Source organism: Pecten maximus, chromosome 1, assembly GCF_902652985.1.
Source record: "Pecten maximus chromosome 1, xPecMax1.1, whole genome shotgun sequence".
Lineage (NCBI taxonomy): Eukaryota > Metazoa > Mollusca > Bivalvia > Pectinida > Pectinidae > Pecten > Pecten maximus.
Window position 1 is genome coordinate 27,676,497 of NC_047015.1, and position 18,863 is coordinate 27,695,359.

At 39.0% G+C, this 18,863-nt stretch overlaps 1 protein-coding gene and 1 long non-coding RNA gene across 5 annotated transcripts in view; one reads left to right on the forward strand and one right to left on the reverse strand.

Annotated features, from left to right (window-relative positions):
• LOC117329226 overlaps nt 1-4,761 on the reverse strand; it is a 178,428-nt gene extending 173,667 nt beyond the window's left edge. Inside the window, exon 1 of one of the 2 annotated variants that reach the window (XR_004533137.1) lies at nt 4,645-4,747. This is a non-coding gene — a long non-coding RNA (uncharacterized LOC117329226). Of the gene's footprint in view, nt 1-4,644 lie in introns of both variants that reach the window. The other variant, XR_004533138.1, reaches the window with a different exon arrangement.
• Nucleotides 1-18,863, forward strand: part of LOC117329196 (zinc finger MIZ domain-containing protein 1-like) — a 194,840-nt gene that overhangs the window by 43,933 nt on the left and 132,044 nt on the right. For all 3 annotated transcript variants that reach the window (XM_033887018.1, XM_033887012.1, XM_033887026.1), the window contains exon 2: nt 12,770-12,832. The gene's annotated coding sequence lies outside the window, so the exon portion shown is untranslated. The remainder of the gene's footprint in view (nt 1-12,769; nt 12,833-18,863) is intronic.

The following is an 18,863-nucleotide window of genomic DNA, read 5'->3' on the forward strand; positions in this document are numbered from 1 at the left end:
GCTTCACATCTCCCACTTTGTGAATTTTACCACATATATCAAAAAGTTGTATTTCTTTTCCAAAGAGTTGTTAATCTGGATAAATTCTCCCTGGATTATCAATTTTATGTAGTTTGGGCGAGTGTATATTTGTATATTTGACTGTATCTTTGATGATTATCGATTACAATCTTTGTAAAATGAATCATTTGATTATTTAACAGACTGGAAATTAAGTTATTACTGTAGTATCTAAATATTAACTTAAACAATGTAAACTAAAATACCTAATTAAATGAGAAATATATCACTACCTTTTGGAATGTAAACATTAAGCTTTCTTTACTGAAGTACAGAGATGCTTGTAGACACATATCAGTTTTACCAGCTGGTCTTTATACTAATCAAAAATCCCAATATATGATTTTCAATAGAAAACTTAAGTGTAGCTAACACCTGTTGCTGAGGATAGCAGGAGAAGGATTGTATCTGAGGCTGTGTAATGTTTGTATAGATAGGCCGATTACATGTACAGTAAACAGATAACAAGTAATATAACACCTGTAATTATCAGGGCTGGAAAAGGCAAAAAGTACCTGTTTCTACAATACACAATAAACAGACCCCCTTTACCTGTCCACCTGACTACAACTATATGTAACACCATCTAATTACCAGCACCGCTTAACTCACACATCACCACAAACTTAACTCTCAACAGACTTCTACAATAAACCATATCCCACAGAAACCTCAGTACTAGTTACTGTACTGACCACAATTAGTCCACTACAGGTCTGACCACAAACAGCCAGGCCTACTCTATCCTAGCTTATCTCCCCTTAGTATGAAACCAACTTAACAAAGATACCAAAATGATACGCTTAATTTTATTTATAATTTTGATATTTTAGAGACAAGAACTGATCTAGCCTACTGTTAACTATACCATACAGGCCATTTTTTCCATTGAGCATACTCAAAATGTCTAGCCTTAGAAAAAAACATCACATACTTTTTGTACCAAATAGTGAGGGTTAGTAAGTATGCTACATGGCCTTTTACTATATATGTCACAAAAGGTCAATAGGGCCTTTGTCTGCTACACCAGGTCCACTACCAATGTGAATATCTTTCTACTATATATGTCACAAAAGGTCAATAGGGCCTTTGTCTGCTACACCAGGTCCACTACCAATGTGAATATCTTTCTACTATATATGTCACAAAAGGTCAATAGGGCCTAAGTCTGCTACACCAGGTCCACTACCAATGTGAATATCTTTCTACTATATATGTCACAAAAGGTCAATAGGGCCTTTGTCTGCTACACCAGGTCCACTACCAATGTGAATATCTTTCTACTATATATGTCACAAAAGGTCAATAGGGCCTAAGTCTGCTACACCAGGTCCACTACCAATGTGAATATCTTTCTACTATATATGTCACAAAAGGTCAATAGGGCCTAAGTCTGCTACACCAGGTCAACTACCAATGTGAATATCTTTCTACTATCACCAACCACTTTCACAAACCATCAATAGGGCCTACGTCTGCTGTAATGTTAACTTTATTAATTTTACAATAATCGCAAAACCATTCATATCGACTTATATCAATCATGCTTGTTGGGCTGAATGGAAGCTTGTGAGCGGTCTTACTGTAGGAGGAAACTGGAGTACCCGGGGAAACCCATGTTGTCGGGAAAGTGATCCTATAACTTTTCACTTCCAATCGGGGAATCGAACCCCAGCCGCCTAGGTGAAAGGTATTGATATTGATATTTTTGGGATAACATTGTAACTGTGAGGGTTGATATGACTACTATAGCTTATACGCCCGATTCATGATTTCAAAGGGATATTCAACTTGTGCTAAACCATGCATAAAAACCATGTCAGATTATCACTGACTGTATGATGTTGAGTGTCATGTCAATTAGTCTGTTACCTACAGTGTACAGGCATATCTATAGAGTATAAGGATGTCTCTATAAATAATGCACAGGTGTATCTATATACAGTGTACAGGTGTATCCATATAGATAATACAGGTGTATCTATATACAGTGCACAGGTGTATCCATATAGATAATACAGGTGTATCTATATACAGTGCACAGGTGTATCTATACACTATGTACAAGAATACCTATACACAGTATACAAGTGCATCTTAATACAGTGTACAGAAACATAATACAGGTGTATCTATATAGAGAATACAGGTGTATCTATATACTGTTTACAGGTGTATATATATACTGTTTACAGGTGTATCTATATACTGTTTACAGGTGTATCTATATACAGTGTTCAGGTGTTTCTATTTGGAGAATACAGATGTATTTATACACAGTGTACAGGTGTATCTATATACAAAGTACAAGTGTATATACGCAGTGTACAGGTGTATCTACATAAAAATAAAGGTGTATCTATACACAGTGTACAGGTGTATCTATAGAGTGTACAGGTGTATCTATATACAAAGTACAAGTGTATCTATATACAGAATACAGGTGTATCTATATACTGAATACAGGTGTATCTATACACAGTGTACAGGTGTATCTATAGAGTGTACAGGTGTATCTATATACAAAGTACAAGTGTATCTATATACAGAATACAGGTGTATCTATATACTGAATACAGGTGTATCTATACACAGTGTACAGGTGTATCTATAGAGTGTACAGGTGTATCTATATACAAAGTACAAGTGTATCTATATACAGAATACAAGTGTATCTATATACAGAATACAGGTGTATCTATATACAGAATGCAGGTGTATCTATACACAGTATACAGATGTATCTATATACAGTGTACAGATTATCTAAATGAGTGTATCTATATACAATACACAGCTGTATCTATATACAGTGTATAGGTGTATTCTATATACAGTGTTTAGGTATGTGTGGATGTATCTATTTATAGTGTACAGGTGTATCTTCAGGTATTACGATAATGTGAAGAGGTGTACAAGTAGTTTTAACGGGTTACATCTATCTGACCTAGTTTGTCCTGTCTGATGGAAAATTACAAGGTAGGCAGAGATCATTATCTAACACACACTCAACTTTTAATTTCTTTAGTTGACACACTCATCCAAAAATTCTTCACCTGAAAAAAAAATGTGTATAATTTTGCCTTGTATTGTGCTTGGTGTATAATTTCACAGTCGGTAACAGGTATACACAAGGTAGAGATAGGTATGAGGATGGCAATAAATCAATAAAAGGAATACATTATACCTTTGTCACACAGTAATCCTAAATACTTTCCTTTTTAGAATTGAAAGTTAAAAGAGCAAGAATATTTGAATTAATATTGTAATACAAAACACATCATATGTTTATTCACAGTGAAATATCAGCTTTACGTCCAGAGTAAAGCAATACCTTAGCTGAGAATGTACTGGTAGGAACTAGCTGGATAGCTACTGTACTTTATACGTAGAATTTATCAGGGTAGCTACTGTAATTTATACGTAGAATTTATCTGGGAAGCTACTGTAATTTATACGTAGAATTTATCTGGGTAGCTATAGTGTAATTTATATGTAGAATTTATCTAGGTAGCTACTGTAATTTATAGGTATAATTTATCTGGGTAGCTACTGTAATTTATAGATATAATTCATCTGGGTAGCTACTGTAATTTATACGTAGAATTTATCTTGGTAGCTACTGTAATTTATAGGTAGAATTTATCTGGGTAGCTACTGTAATGTATACGTAGAATTTATCTGGGTAGCTACTGTAATTTATAGGTATATTTTATCTGGGTAGCTACTGTTAGTTATAGGTATAATTTATCTGGGTAGCTACTGTTAGTTATAGGTATAATTTATCTGGGTAGCTACTGTTAGTTATAGGTATAATTTATCTGGGTAGCTACTGTAATTTATACGTAGAATTTATCTGGGTAGCTACTGTAATTTATAGGTATATTTTATCTGGGTAGCTACTGTAATTTATAGGTATAATTTATCTGGGTAGCTACTGTAATTTATACATAGAATTTATCTGGGTAGCTACTGTAATTTATAGGTATAATTTATCTGGGTAGCTACTGTAATTTATAGGTATAATTTATCTGGGTAGCTACTGTAATTTATACGTAGAATTTATCTGGGTAGCTACTGTAATTTATAGGTATAATTTATCTGGGTAGCTACTTTAATTTATAGGTAGAATTTATCTAGGTAGCTACTGTAATTTATAGGTATAATTTATCTGGGTAGCTACTGTAATTTATAGGTAAGTACAGGTAACAGTGGTATGTAGTCCAGGGGTGGAGAGAGAGAGGTGGGGCACTCTATCCACCAATGCATACAACAGAGATTGACATACTGATAACATATTTTTTATTTTGGAAAGGTCAAAGGTGAGTGATGATGGTAGGGAGAAGAATCTGTGTAATCTTGTGGTGACACTCTGTAATCACTTCTTCCTGCACAGATATCATTTATCAGGACGTTATTTACTGTACTGTCACTTTACTATAAATTTAGAGATTCAAACAGATAACAAACAAATAAAAAAAATGTGGAACATTACTGGAAATCATTGCCATACCATGTTGTATAAGGAGTTTGTTGGCGGCTGGTCGATTACCCTACCTAACTGCTCATGTGATCGTTGCTTACCTGTGCTTCTGGTTCAGAGGATAATCAGGGGGAATGTTACACCACTTTAGCCGAGACAACAACTTGTAATGCTGGTTTAAATCCTATTTTCATTCACAGTGGAATCCCTTCAACTGTAAATAATTGAAATTAGTTTTGTAAACAGCATATAGTCATACATACACTGAGGTTTTATTCATGCTGTGACTTATGAATTTCAACCTGTAATATTTAAATGAAGTAATGTGATAAAAATAAACTATATATGAGGACAAGTTCTTAATCTAAGATTTCTTAAAAAACAGCACTAGCTGTATCAATGATTTGTAGGATCACAGTAGTGGCTTACATTACTATAGGTACACTCTCTTGGTGCACATCTACTGGCACAATACTTCACCATAACCTTGGGTGACCCTGACATTTAAAAATTTGGATAATGCATCTTTAACCTATAGATCACTGCCCATTGTCACGACCTTGAGTGACCTTCACTTTTAAACACAGCTGTACTTTCAGTCAGACTTGTAATAACTTATATTTAATTATTATAATACATTCACATCAAAATGGTGACATAATTAATTTCGTCTCTTTCAAATCAATAGAAATGGTGTAACTTCAGTTTACTAGTCTACAGTCAATACCTTTAACCTTTGGTTTCCTAAATCAATATAAGTCTTTGTTTCCATTGTCCATGTTACTGCAGTGTGACTGAGTGATCCACACCGGCAGTACTTACTGCAGTGTGACTGACTGATCCACACCGGCAGTACTTATTGCAGTGTGACTGAGTGATCCACACCAGTACTTATTGCAGTGTGACTGACTGATCCACACCAGTACTTACTGCAGTGTGACTGACTGATCCACACCAGTACTTATTGCAGTGTGACTGACTGATCCACACCAGTACTTATTGCAGTGTGACTGACTGATCCACACCAGTACTTATTGCAGTGTGACTGACTGATCCACACCAGCAGTACTTATTGCAGTGTGACTGATCCACACCAGTACTTATTGCAGTGTGACTGACTGATCCACACCAGCAGTACTTACTGCAGTGTGACTGAGTGATCCACACCAGTACTTACTGCAGTGTGACTGAGTGATCCACACCAGTACTTATTGCAGTGTGACTGACTGATCCACACCAGTACTTATTGCAGTGTGACTGACTGATCCACACCAGTACTTATAGCAGTGTGACTGACTGATCCACACCAGCAGTACTTATTGCAGTGTGACTGACTGATCCACACCAGCAGTACTTACGGCAGTGTGACTGAGTGATCCACACCAGTACTTATTGCAGTGTGACTGACTGATCCACACCAGTACTTATAGCAGTGTGACTGACTGATCCACACCAGCAGTACTTATTGCAGTGTGACCGAGTGATCCACACCAGTACTTATTGCAGTGTGACTGACTGATCCACACCGGCAGTACTTATAGCAGTGTGACTAACTGATCCACACCGGCAGTACTTACTGCAGTGTGACTGACTGATCCACACCAGTACTTATAGCAGTGTGACTGACTGATCCACACCAGCAGTACTTATTGCAGTGTGACTGACTGATCCACACCAGTACTTATAGCAGTGTGACCGAGTGATCCACACCAGCAGTACTTATTGCAGTGTGACTGAGTGATCCACACCAGTACTTATTGCAGTGTGACTGACTGATCCACACCAGCAGTACTTACTGCAGTGTGACTGAGTGATCCACACCAGTACTTACTGCAGAGTGACCGACTGATCCACACCGACAGTACTTACTGCAGTGTGACTGACTGATCCACACCAGCAGTACTTATTGCAGTGTGACTGACTGATCCACACCGGCAGTACTTATTGCAGTGTGACTAACTGATCCACACCGGCAGTACTTATTGTAGTGTGACTGACTGATCCACACCAGCAGTACTTACTGCAGTGTGACTGACTGATCCACACCAGCAGTACTTACTGCAGTGTGACTGACTGATCCACACCAGCAGTACTTATTGCAGTGTGACTGACTGATCCACACCAGTACTTATAGCAGTGTGACTGAGTGATCCACACCAGCAGTACTTATTGCAGTGTGACTGAGTGATCCACACCAGTACTTATTGCAGTGTGACTGACTGATCCACACCAGCAGTACTTACTGCAGTGTGACTGAGTGATCCACACCAGTACTTACTGCAGTGTGACCGACTGATCCACACCGACAGTACTTACTGCAGTGTGACTGACTGATCCACACCAGCACTACTTATTGCAGTGTGACTGACTGATCCACACCGGCAGTACTTATTGCAGTGTGACTAACTGATCCACACCGGCAGTACTTATTGTAGTGTGACTGACTGATCCACATCAGCAGTACTTACTGCAGTGTGACTGACTGATCCACACCAGCAGTACTTACTGCAGTGTGACTGACTGATCCACACCAGCAGTACTTATTGCAGTGTGACTGACTGATCCACACCAGTACTTATTGCAGTGTGACTGACTGATCCACACCAGCAGTACTTATTGCAGTGTGACTGACTGATCCACACCAGTACTTATTGTAGTGTGACTAACTGATCCACACCAGCAGTACTTACTGTAGTGTGACTGACTGATCCACACCAGCAGTACTTACTGCAGTGTGACTGACTGATCCACACCAGTACTTATTGCAGTGTGACTGACTGATCCACACCAGTACTTACATGTATTGTAGTGTGACTGACTGATCCACACCAGTACTTATTGCAGTGTGACTGACTGATCCACACCTGCAGTACTTATTGCAGTGTGACTGACTGATCCACACCGGCACTACTTATAGCAGTGTGACTGACTGATCCTAACTTCTGTGACATCCATCTTGTCATTGAAGCTTCTCCAAATCCTTCGTAAATTTATTGGAAAGTTTACAGAAATAAATGCAAATTTTGAGTTTCTCTGGGTAGATACTGTGTGCTTAAAAAGAATTTGTAACTGGAGATGTTTGGGATTGACATTAATTTCATTGTGATTGTGACTTTGTCCACTTGGCTGGAGTACGAAGGTAATTAATATCCCCACATTTACTGTATCGCCATGTACTCATACAAAATGTGTGCCATTCCAATCTTTATTTTTTATGGAGAATTCTACGAGAAATTGATTTATGGTACATGAGAAATAAATGACATAATGCTATGTTTTCATGTGATGAGGCTACAAGGGCGAGGTGTGATACAGCTAGATACAGTAGACAAAACCGCAAGGTAATGGATGGTGGCCCGGACAAATACTTTTTGTTGTATGAGATCTAGAAAGGAGAGTTGGCTTGCCTATCATGTGACCCACAGCGGCAGTTACAGAGATAGGGAAGCCAGATAATTGAGTAGCAATTTGCTGCCGCCTGCTATAAACCCTCACAAGCTGTGTTACATATACCCATATAGCAGGGCACATTCACTTACTACTGCAGCCAACAAGTGCACACTTCACAAATTGCAATGAAATAAAAAATAATGAAAATGGATTTCTTATGTAATGCACAAATGATGCATTGTTTTATTACTTATAACAGATACATAACACACATTGTACTATTACAATGCTATGAAACTTGGTACTAACAATAACAAATCCTTGTGAAGATTTATAACAGTGTTCAACACATAAAGAATACTGGAACTTTTAACCAAGCGAGGAAACAGAATCATTGTTACAATTGATTTCTGCTTACATAAGCAAATCTAATCTGACAATTGGAATTTCAGGTTTACAAGAAAAGCCATGTAATGAATTTCAAATCATTGATTTTGTAGTCACTTATACAGCTGCTGTGGATTGTCACTGATTAAAACATCTTATCGTTGTTTATTTTACTGTTGTTTACTGCCAGAACAACACTGACTTACTGTCTAACTGTTGCTATGGAACAGTATTATTGCTCCTGTTATTTGTGAATAATGAATTAAGAACCCTGTGACACTTCTACATATCATGATTCCTTAAGAACCCTGTGACACTTCTACATATCATGATTCCTTAAGGACCCTGTGACACTTCTTCATATCTCGATTCCTTAAGGACCCTGTCACACTTCTACATATCATGATTCCTTAAGGACCTTGTCGCACTTCTAAATATCATGATACCTTAAGGACCCTGTCACACTTCTACATATCATGATTCCTTAAGTACTCTGTCACACTTCTGTGTATCTCGATTCCGGACCTTGTCACACTTTTACATATCATGATTCCTTAAGGACCCTGTCACACTTCTACATATCATGATTCCTTAAGGACCCTGTCACACTTCTACATATCATGATACCTTAAGGATTCTGTCACACTTCTACATATCATGATTCCTTAAGGACCCTGTCACACTTCTACATATCTCGATTCCTTAAGGACCCTGTCACACTTCTGTGTATCTCGATTGCTTAAGGACCCTGTCACACTTCTACATATCATGATTCCTTAAGGACTCTGTCACACTTCTACATATCATGATTCCTTAAGGACCCTGTCACACTTCTGTGTATCTCGATTCCGGACCTTGTCACACTTTTACATATCATGATTCCTTAAGGACCTTGTCACACTTCTACATATCATGATCCTTAAGGACCCTGTCACACTTCTACATATCATGATTCCTTAAGTACTCTGTCACACTTCTGTGTATCTCGATTCCGGACCTTGTCACACTTTTACATATCATGATTCCTTAAGGACCTTGTCACACTTCTACATATCATGATCCTTAAGGACCCTGTCACACTTCTACATATCATGATTCCTTAAGTACTCTGTCACACTTCTGTGTATCTCGATTCCGGACCTTGTCACACTTTTACATATCATGATTCCTTAAGGACCTTGTCACACTTCTACATATCATGATTCCTTAAGGACCCTGTCACACTTCTACATATCATGATACCTTAAGGACCCTGTCACACTTCTACATATCATGATACCTTAAGGACCCTGTCACACTTCTACATATCATGATACCTTAAGGACCCTGTCACACTTCTACATATCATGATACCTTAAGGACCCTGTCACACTTCTACATATCTCGATTCCTTAAGGACCCTTGTCACACTTCTACATATCTCGATTGCTTAAGGACCCTGTCACACTTCTGTGTATCTCGATTCCTTAAGGATTCTGTCACACTTCTACATATCATGATTCCTTAAGGATTCTGTCACACTTCTACATATCATGATTCCTTAAGGACCCTGTCACACTTCTGTGTATCTCGATTCCTTAAGGACTGTCACACTTCTACATATCTTGATTCCTTATGAGTTGCACATCGACTTTTCTTTCATATGCAGTCATATGCAAGATACCCACTTCACACATGCAACTCAATCTATACCATTACGCAGGTCATAACGAAGTTATAAAAATGCAGTACATCAGTCAAGCGTGGTACGAGAACACTACATATTCGTCAGGACAAGCAGTTCATACACGGGTACTAGTTGATCTCTGGCATGACCTATGAGCTGCATATATTAGAAGTATATATAGTGTACTTGCAGTTCAGACTCAATGCATGCTAATCTAACTCGTATAGATATGCTGATGTATTGTACAAATTAGAACCGTTCGTCCTGTGAACAGACAGCATATTGTACATATTTTAACCTATGACAAACACACAGATAGCGTACAGATAGCGTGCTAGCCAAACATCCAGGGTACACTCGAGATTATCATGTTTTGGGAGGCCTGTGAAGACAAAAGTTTGATGCTCACTCTATTGAATGTGCACTAGTAACAAAAATGGCAGGTTGCAGATAACTTTTTAAGAAATCAGGATCGGGATATACTTGAAAAGCACACTAAGCATTCGGAAGTGCAACTGGTACGCAGTCGGCATGAAATGGAGGCATCCGTAATAAGCTTGACATGTACACTTCAAATCGTACACATCCCATATGCAATGGATGAGGTGAATTAGTTATCATAAAAATCTCAAAACTACATTAAAACTACATCATTATTGAAAATGTTTTATAAGGACTTGATATACACAAAAGTGTGACAACAGCTTACTCTTCCAACCCGTCAACAATGAAAATTAGAATGTCTTTCAGTTTGCGAACAATGACAGTTAGAAAGTAAACATAAGATATCTTCATTTGATGTCACTACTGTACATACCAGAATTTATTCAACGTCTGTTTTCTGGAAAGAGTGGAGAAAATAAAGCTATTTGGAGTCTATTAAGTCAACTTAGTATGCCATTCTTTAAGCATGAAATAAAATGATTCCCTAGATATAATGCTCTTCTGGAATCTCTCAGTAAGGAAAAATAAAAAAAATAGTTGATAATAAAATATGTTGATAATTATAAGAACTGAAAAATTTCAAAATATTTTCGAAAGATTTGTTTCTTTTTAGACATTTTCTGTACAAGACCAACAAAACATTTTTTGTATAGTTTTGAGCTCTGTCGGAAACATTTAGGCAGTTGCCTAAGATTTGTATAACTCTGATCTGTGTCGATAAGAAAGTAAATAATCATCACAAATTGAATAATTCTAAACTCTATCATCACCAATGGAAAGAACTTGTTTTAGATTTGTTTAAAGCTAAAATCTATCAGTACAATCCACCACAGCCTTGTATAATTCTCAGTACAGAGCAAACAGTTGTCTGAGATTTGTATAATTCTAAACTCTTCAATGTCAATTTAACCTAACCAATTATTGGATTTTTTCTCCTTGAAATCTGCGTAGGAATCAGTACATTAGGAAGACGAGGCCAGATACCAACTACATCCTCTGCTATTGATTTGTCTTCTGCGGTAAATAAACTTGTAAGATGCGTTCTTAAGATTAAAGTCCTGAAATATTACCTAAAAAAGGCAAATGCTTGATTTCCAGTTAAAGTACAGTTTTATTGCCCCCGAAGGCTTTTGCATGCTTTAGAAAACCTCACGAAATGTAAGCAAGCACCATTGTTTGTTGGTTGTATTCAGATTTTTAATTCTATCATGTTTTCCTATCTTCACTGTCTTTTATTGAGTTCTGTAAATGTGCAATTTTTGAGATATGTAGTCTTTCACAACATGCAATAGTTTTTTGAAAACAAAATTATCCATTCCTCACGATATTAGAACAGGTTAGTAAGGGGGAAGTAACTCTATCACATTTTCTTTTACAGCTTCAATAAAATTCAACTGGTTTTATTTACTTATTAGTCCCTTACTGGTTTAACAAGGAGCACTGTAGGTTTTCTTTCCGTCTGTCTTGTGCGTATATTCGTACATGATACCAAGGTTTGTCAGTGCTCCAGCGACTTCATTCCTTGAGGGATTTTTTTCAAACTACAAACAATGATAAAGGACCATACTATCTCAGACAAGTTAGAGTTTCAGGGTTTTTGGATGAAGGTCAAGGTCACTGTTAAATACTCAGTATGTTTGTTTTAATTACCACTCATGCCCTACCAGTTCACAGGTCAAACTCAGTTTGGTTAGGCTGGTGACCCCATACATTGTGTGAAAGGGGAATCAAATGTAAAATGCTAGCCACTGTGCTACCCAACAACTCTCATAACAACTTTCAATATTTAATCATAAAACCATTAGAGATGTACCATAACAGAGACTAAAATGGCCATGAAACAGGGAGAAGTCATCTATATCAACAACTTCAATAATACTGTATGAAGGTCTGTCAATCAAGTTTTCGTAATGCCAAGCTTCTAAATAATCTCCTGTATGTTAGTGGTACAATACTGCCGATTTAAATTATTGTACACCCTACACTACATTTATTTCAATAGAGAAACAATCCTTAAAAGTTTGGAACGAAAAGTAGAAAGATGCCTCCAAAATTAGGGACCTCAGGGTTGAATAAGCTAAGTATTGCGTGTGTGAGCAGCGGCTAATTTGACTAATTTTAGGCTTATAGATGAGAGAGGTAAAGGCGAGTCAATGAGTGGCGATAGTCATGGTAGAGGTAGTGTGATCATATTTGTTATTAACAATGATGTTCAAATATTATAGTTTTCACATATATGATGATAAATATATTGTACTCTATAAACAAAAAAATCGGGACATAATGAGATACACTGAACTATCTATAACACTTCATTTTTATTTATTTCTGTTTAACAGGAATCAGCCCAATTAATTGATCCAAGGAAAGACACACATCCAACAATACCAGTGGGACCTAAGGTAAGTTCTATGTCTGCCAGACAGGTAAAACATGGCCAATCTGTCTATTCTTCCCTTGAGAGTGATACAGACAACATTCCACAACCCATCAGCCAGCCCTCTGCCATTCAGCTTACTTGTCTTCCTTTGTAGACACCCTCTCCTGGCTGTCCCAGCAATTAACCTTAACATCATCACACCTGAACAGTCTACCTTCACCACACTTTTTTTCTCACTTTTGTCCAGTTGAATATAAAACCCCAATTTCCTGTCAACTGCATCCATTTCTATTCTGCCCTCCCTCCTCCAACAGACATCCTCTTCTCTCTCAAGGAACCTTACAACGGTCATATCATTTTTGTAGACTTTAGATAACCAAGAAATCACTGGTCACTTAAAAATTAACAATACCTCACGATATCCACGTGCTACATCATTGTCACTGACTAGTGTAAAGGCAGCCAATGGTTAATTAGTCTCTTACTCAAAATGTCCTGTCTAGACAATCTGTCCATTTCTGTCCAAAAGGATATTTCACAAATTTCATTTTTATGTTAAGGGATAAAAAGCTGAAATGTATATGGTACTTTGGTGGAATTAATATCTGAGTACAGACAGAATTGGACTTCAGTGTTAATCCCCAATCTGACCCTGGTTAGGAATCTATAACTATGTGCAGCATTATTCTAACATGTAATCATCCAAGTCCTGTAAACTCTGACATGCCATAGCATCATATCCTGTTCTGATGGTAATCAGGGCATAAGTCATACTGCATAGGAGTAACAATTACAATCAGCTGATTGACTAATTATATGGCTAATTGATCCTAAACCAGGAAGTTGTCACTTGAGTGACAACATTCTGGTGATGCAGTGATTGCCAGCTCCATAGTGGGGGCAAAGCTACCACATAATCATAGCTACACTGTGTTTATTTAGACAAGAAACGGTGTACTGTAGAATTAAGTTGTTGGAATTGTCATAACTGGCGTGTAACACCTAAGTTGTAGTTAGAGGCCTGTGTACAGACACTACATTACAGGCTGATAGAATGTACACAAGTCACATAACTTCAGTTCTGTCCTTATTTAATGACGTATACTTTTGTCCTGATGTAATATCACTTGGTAAAAACAGGTAGTTGCTGTTTTAACAACATCTGTGCCTTAGCTTGTACAGATGTAATCTTTTACGTATAGATAAAATGATCGGTTATGTACTTCAGAGATGAACAATAATATAACAATCAAATTGGTTGGGGATTCCCGAGGAAATACTGACTGTTCCAAACTTTCACACTTCCCATACAATGTACAAGTAGATAATGTATCAGATCTTTAGTACACATGACTTGAGTGTACAAAGAGATTTTTATCCATCAGCTTCAGCAAAACAGGAGAGGAAGTGAAACTAAGTGTTTATTTGAATCAGTATATCATGGCTCATTTGTGTTGATACCATTCTAAACCTGACCCCAGAGTCCTAACCTCCAGGTTTACCATTCTAAACCTGACCCTAGATTCCTAACCTCCAGGTTTACCATTCTAAACCTGACCCCAGAGTCCTAACCTCCAGGTTTACTATTACAAACCTGACCCTAGAGTCCTAACCTCCAGGTTTACCATTCTAAACCTGACCCCAGAGTCCTAACCTCCAGGTTACTATTACAAACCTGACCCTAGATTCCTAACCTCCAGGTTACTATTAGAAACCTGACCCTAGAGTCCTAACCTCCAGGTTTACTATTACAAACTTGACCCTAGAGTCCTAACCTCCAGGTTACTATTACAAACCTGACCCTAGTGTCCTAACCTCCAGGTTTACTATTACAAACCTGACCCTAGATTCCTAACCTCCAGGTTTACCATTCTAAACCTGACCCCAGAGTCCTAACCTCCAGGTTTACCATTATAAACCTGACCCTAGAGTCCTAACCTCCAGGTTTACAATTCTAAACCTGACCCCAGAGTCCTAACCTCCAGGTTTACCATTCTAAACCTGACCCTAGAGTCCTAACCTCCAGGTTAACTATTACAAACCTGTCCTAGAGTCCTAACCTCCAGGTTTACTATTACAAACCTGGTCCTAGAGTCCTAACCTCCAGGTTACTATTACAAACCTGACCCTAGTGTCCTAACCTCCAGGTTAACTATTACAAACCTGACCCTAGAGTCCTAAACTCCAGGTTACTATTACAAACCTGACCCTAGAGTCCTAACCTCCAGGTTACTATTACAAACCTGACCCTAGAGTCCTAACCTCCAGGTTTACTATTCTAAACCTGACCCTAGAGTCCTAACCTCCAGGTTTCTATTACAAACCTGCCCTAGTGTCCTAACCTCCAGGTTTACCATTCTAAACCTGACCCTAGAGTCCTAACCTCCAGGTTTACTATTACAAACCTGACCCTAGATTCCTAACCTCCAGGTTACTATTACAAACCTGACCCTAGAGTCCTAACCTCCAGGTTTACTATTACAAACCTGGTCCTAGAGTCCTAACCTCCAGGTTACTATTACAAACCTGACCCTAGTGTCCTAACCTCCAGGTTTACTATTACAAACCTGACCCTAGAGTCCTAACCTCCAGGTTTACTATTACAAACCTGACCCTAGAGTCCTAACCTCCAGGTTTACTATTACAAACCTGTCCTAGAGTCCTAACCTCCAGGTTACTATTACAAACCTGACCCTAGAGTCCTAACCTCCAGGTTTACTATTCTAAACCTGGCCCTAGAGTCCTAACCTCCAGGTTTACTATTCTAAACCTGACCCCAGAGTCCTAACCTCCAGGTTTACCATTATAAACCTGACCCTAGAGTCCTTACCTCCAGGTTTACCATTCTAAACCTGACCCTAGAGTCCTAACCTCCAGGTTACTATTACAAACCTGTCCTAGAGTCCTAACCTCCAGGTTACTATTACAAACCTGACCCTAGAGTCCTAACCTCCAGGTTTCTATTACAAACCTGACCCTAGAGTCCTAACCTCCAGGTTTACCATTCTAAACCTGACCCTAGAGTCCTAACCTCCAGGTTACTATTACAAACCTGTCCTAGAGTCCTAACCTCCAGGTTACTATTACAAACCTGACCCTAGATTCCTAACCTCCAGGTTACTATTACAAACCTGTCCTAGTGTCCTAACCTCCAGCTTAACTATTACAAACCTGTCCTAGTGTCCTAACCTCCAGGTTAACTATTACAAACCTGACCCTAGAGTCCTAACCTCCAGGTTTACTATTACAAACCTGACCCTAGAGTCCTAACCTCCAGGTTACTATTACAAACCTGACCCTAGAGTCCTAACCTCCAGGTTTACTATTACAAACCTGGTCCTAGAGTCCTAACCTCCAGGTTACTATTACAAACCTGACCCTAGATTCCTAACCTCCAGCTTAACTATTACAAACCTGACCCTAGATTCCTAACCTCTATTACAAACCTGACCCTAGAGTCCTAACCTCCAGGTTTACTATTACAAACCTGACCCTAGAGTCCTAACCTCCAGGTTACTATTACAAACCTGACCCTTGAGTCCTAACCTCCAGGTTTACTATTACAAACCTGGTCCTAGAGTCCTAACCTCCAGGTTACTATTACAAACCTGACCCTAGATTCCTAACCTCCAGGTTACTATTACAAACCTGTCCTAGTGTCCTAACCTCCAGCTTAACTATTACAAACCTGTCCTAGTGTCCTAACCTCCAGGTTAACTATTACAAACCTGACCCTAGAGTCCTAACCTCCAGGTTACTATTACAAACCTGACCCTAGAGTCTTAACCTCCAGGCTACTATTACAAACCTGACCCTAGAGTCATAACCTCCAGGTTTACTATTACAAACCTGACCCTAGAGTCCTAACCTCCAGGTTTACCATTATAAACCTGACCCTAGAGTCCTAACCTCCAGGTTTACCATTCTAAACCTGACCCTAGATTCCTAACCTCCAGGTTTACTATTACAAACCTGACCCTAGAGTCCTAACCTCCAGGTTTACCATTATAAACCTGACCCTAGAGTCCTAACCTCCAGGTTTACCATTCTAAACCTGACCCTAGAGTCCTAACCTCCAGGTTACTATTACAAACCTGTCCTAGAGTCCTAACCTCCAGGTTACTATTACAAACCTGACCCTAGAGTCCTAACCTCCAGGTTACTATTACAAACCTGACCCTAGAGTCCTAACCTCCAGGTTTACCATTCTAAACCTGACCCTAGAGTCCTAACCTCCAGGTTACTATTACAAACCTGACCCTAGAGTCCTAACCTCCAGGTTACTATTACAAACCTGACCCTAGTGTCCTAACCTCCAGGTTTACTATTACAAACCTGACCCTAGAGTCCTAACCTCCAGGTTTACTATTACAAACCTGACCCTAGAGTCCTAACCTCTAGGTTTACTATTACAAACCTGGTCCTAGAGTCCTAACCTCCAGGTTACTATTACAAACCTGACCCTAGAGTCCTAACCTCCAGGTTTACTATTCTAAACCTGGCCCTAGAGTCCTAACCTCCAGGTTTACCATTCTAAACCTGACCCTAGAGTCCTAACCTCCAGGTTTACCATTCTAAACCTGACCCCAGAGTCCTAACCTCCAGGTTTACTATTACAAACCTGACCCTAGAGTCCTAACCTCCAGGTTTACTATTTCAAACCTGACCCTAGAGTCCTAACCTCCAGGTTACTATTACAAACCTGACCCTAGAGTCCTAACCTCCAGGTTTACTATTACAAACCTGGTCCTAGAGTCCTAACCTCCAGGTTACTATTACAAACCTGACCCTAGATTCCTAACCTCCAGCTTAACTATTACAAACCTGACCCTAGAGTCCTAACCTCCAGGTTTACTATTACAAACCTGACCCTAGAGTCCTAACCTCCAGGTTACTATTACAAACCTGACCCTTGAGTCCTAACCTCCAGGTTTACTATTACAAACCTGGTCCTAGAGTCCTAACCTCCAGGTTACTATTACAAACCTGACCCTAGATTCCTAACCTCCAGGTTACTATTACAAACCTGTCCTAGTGTCCTAACCTCCAGCTTAACTATTACAAACCTGTCCTAGTGTCCTAACCTCAAGGTTAACTATTACAAACCTGACCCTAGAGTCCTAACCTCCAGGTTACTATTACAAACCTGACCCTAGAGTCCTAACCTCCAGGTTACTATTACAAACCTGACCCTAGAGTCCTAACCTCCAGGTTTACTATTACAAACCTGACCCTAGAGTCCTAACCTCCAGGTTTACCATTATAAACCTGACCCTAGAGTCCTAACCTCCAGGTTTACCATTCTAAACCTGACCCTAGATTCCTAACCTCCAGGTTTACTATTACAAACCTGACCCTAGAGTCCTAACCTCCAGGTTTACCATTATAAACCTGACCCTAGAGTCCTAACCTCCAGGTTTACCATTCTAAACCTGACCCTAGAGTCCTAACCTCCAGGTTACTATTACAAACCTGTCCTAGAGTCCTAACCTCCAGGTTACTATTACAAACCTGACCCTAGAGTCCTAACCTCCAGGTTACTATTACAAACCTGACCCTAGAGTCCTAACCTCCAGGTTTACCATTCTAAACCTGACCCTAGAGTCCTAACCTCCAGGTTACTATTACAAACCTGTCCTAGAGTCCTAACCTCCAGGTTACTATTACAAACCTGACCCTAGAGTCCTAACATCCAGGTTACTATTACAAACCTGACCCTAGAGTCCTAACCTCCAGGTTACTATTACAAACCTGACCCTAGAGTCCTAACCTCCAGGTTACTATTACAAACCTGACCCTAGATTCCTAACCTCTATTACAAACCTGACCCTAGAGTCCTAACCTCCAGGTTTACTATTACAAACCTGACCCTAGAGTCCTAACCTCCAGGTTACTATTACAAACCTGACCCTAGAGTCCTAACCTCCAGGTTACTATTACAAACCTGACCCTAGAGTCCTAACCTCCAGGTTTACTATTACAAACTTGACCCTAGAGTCCTAACCTCCAGGTTAACTATTACAAACCTGACCCTAATTTTTATTATTAGTCTT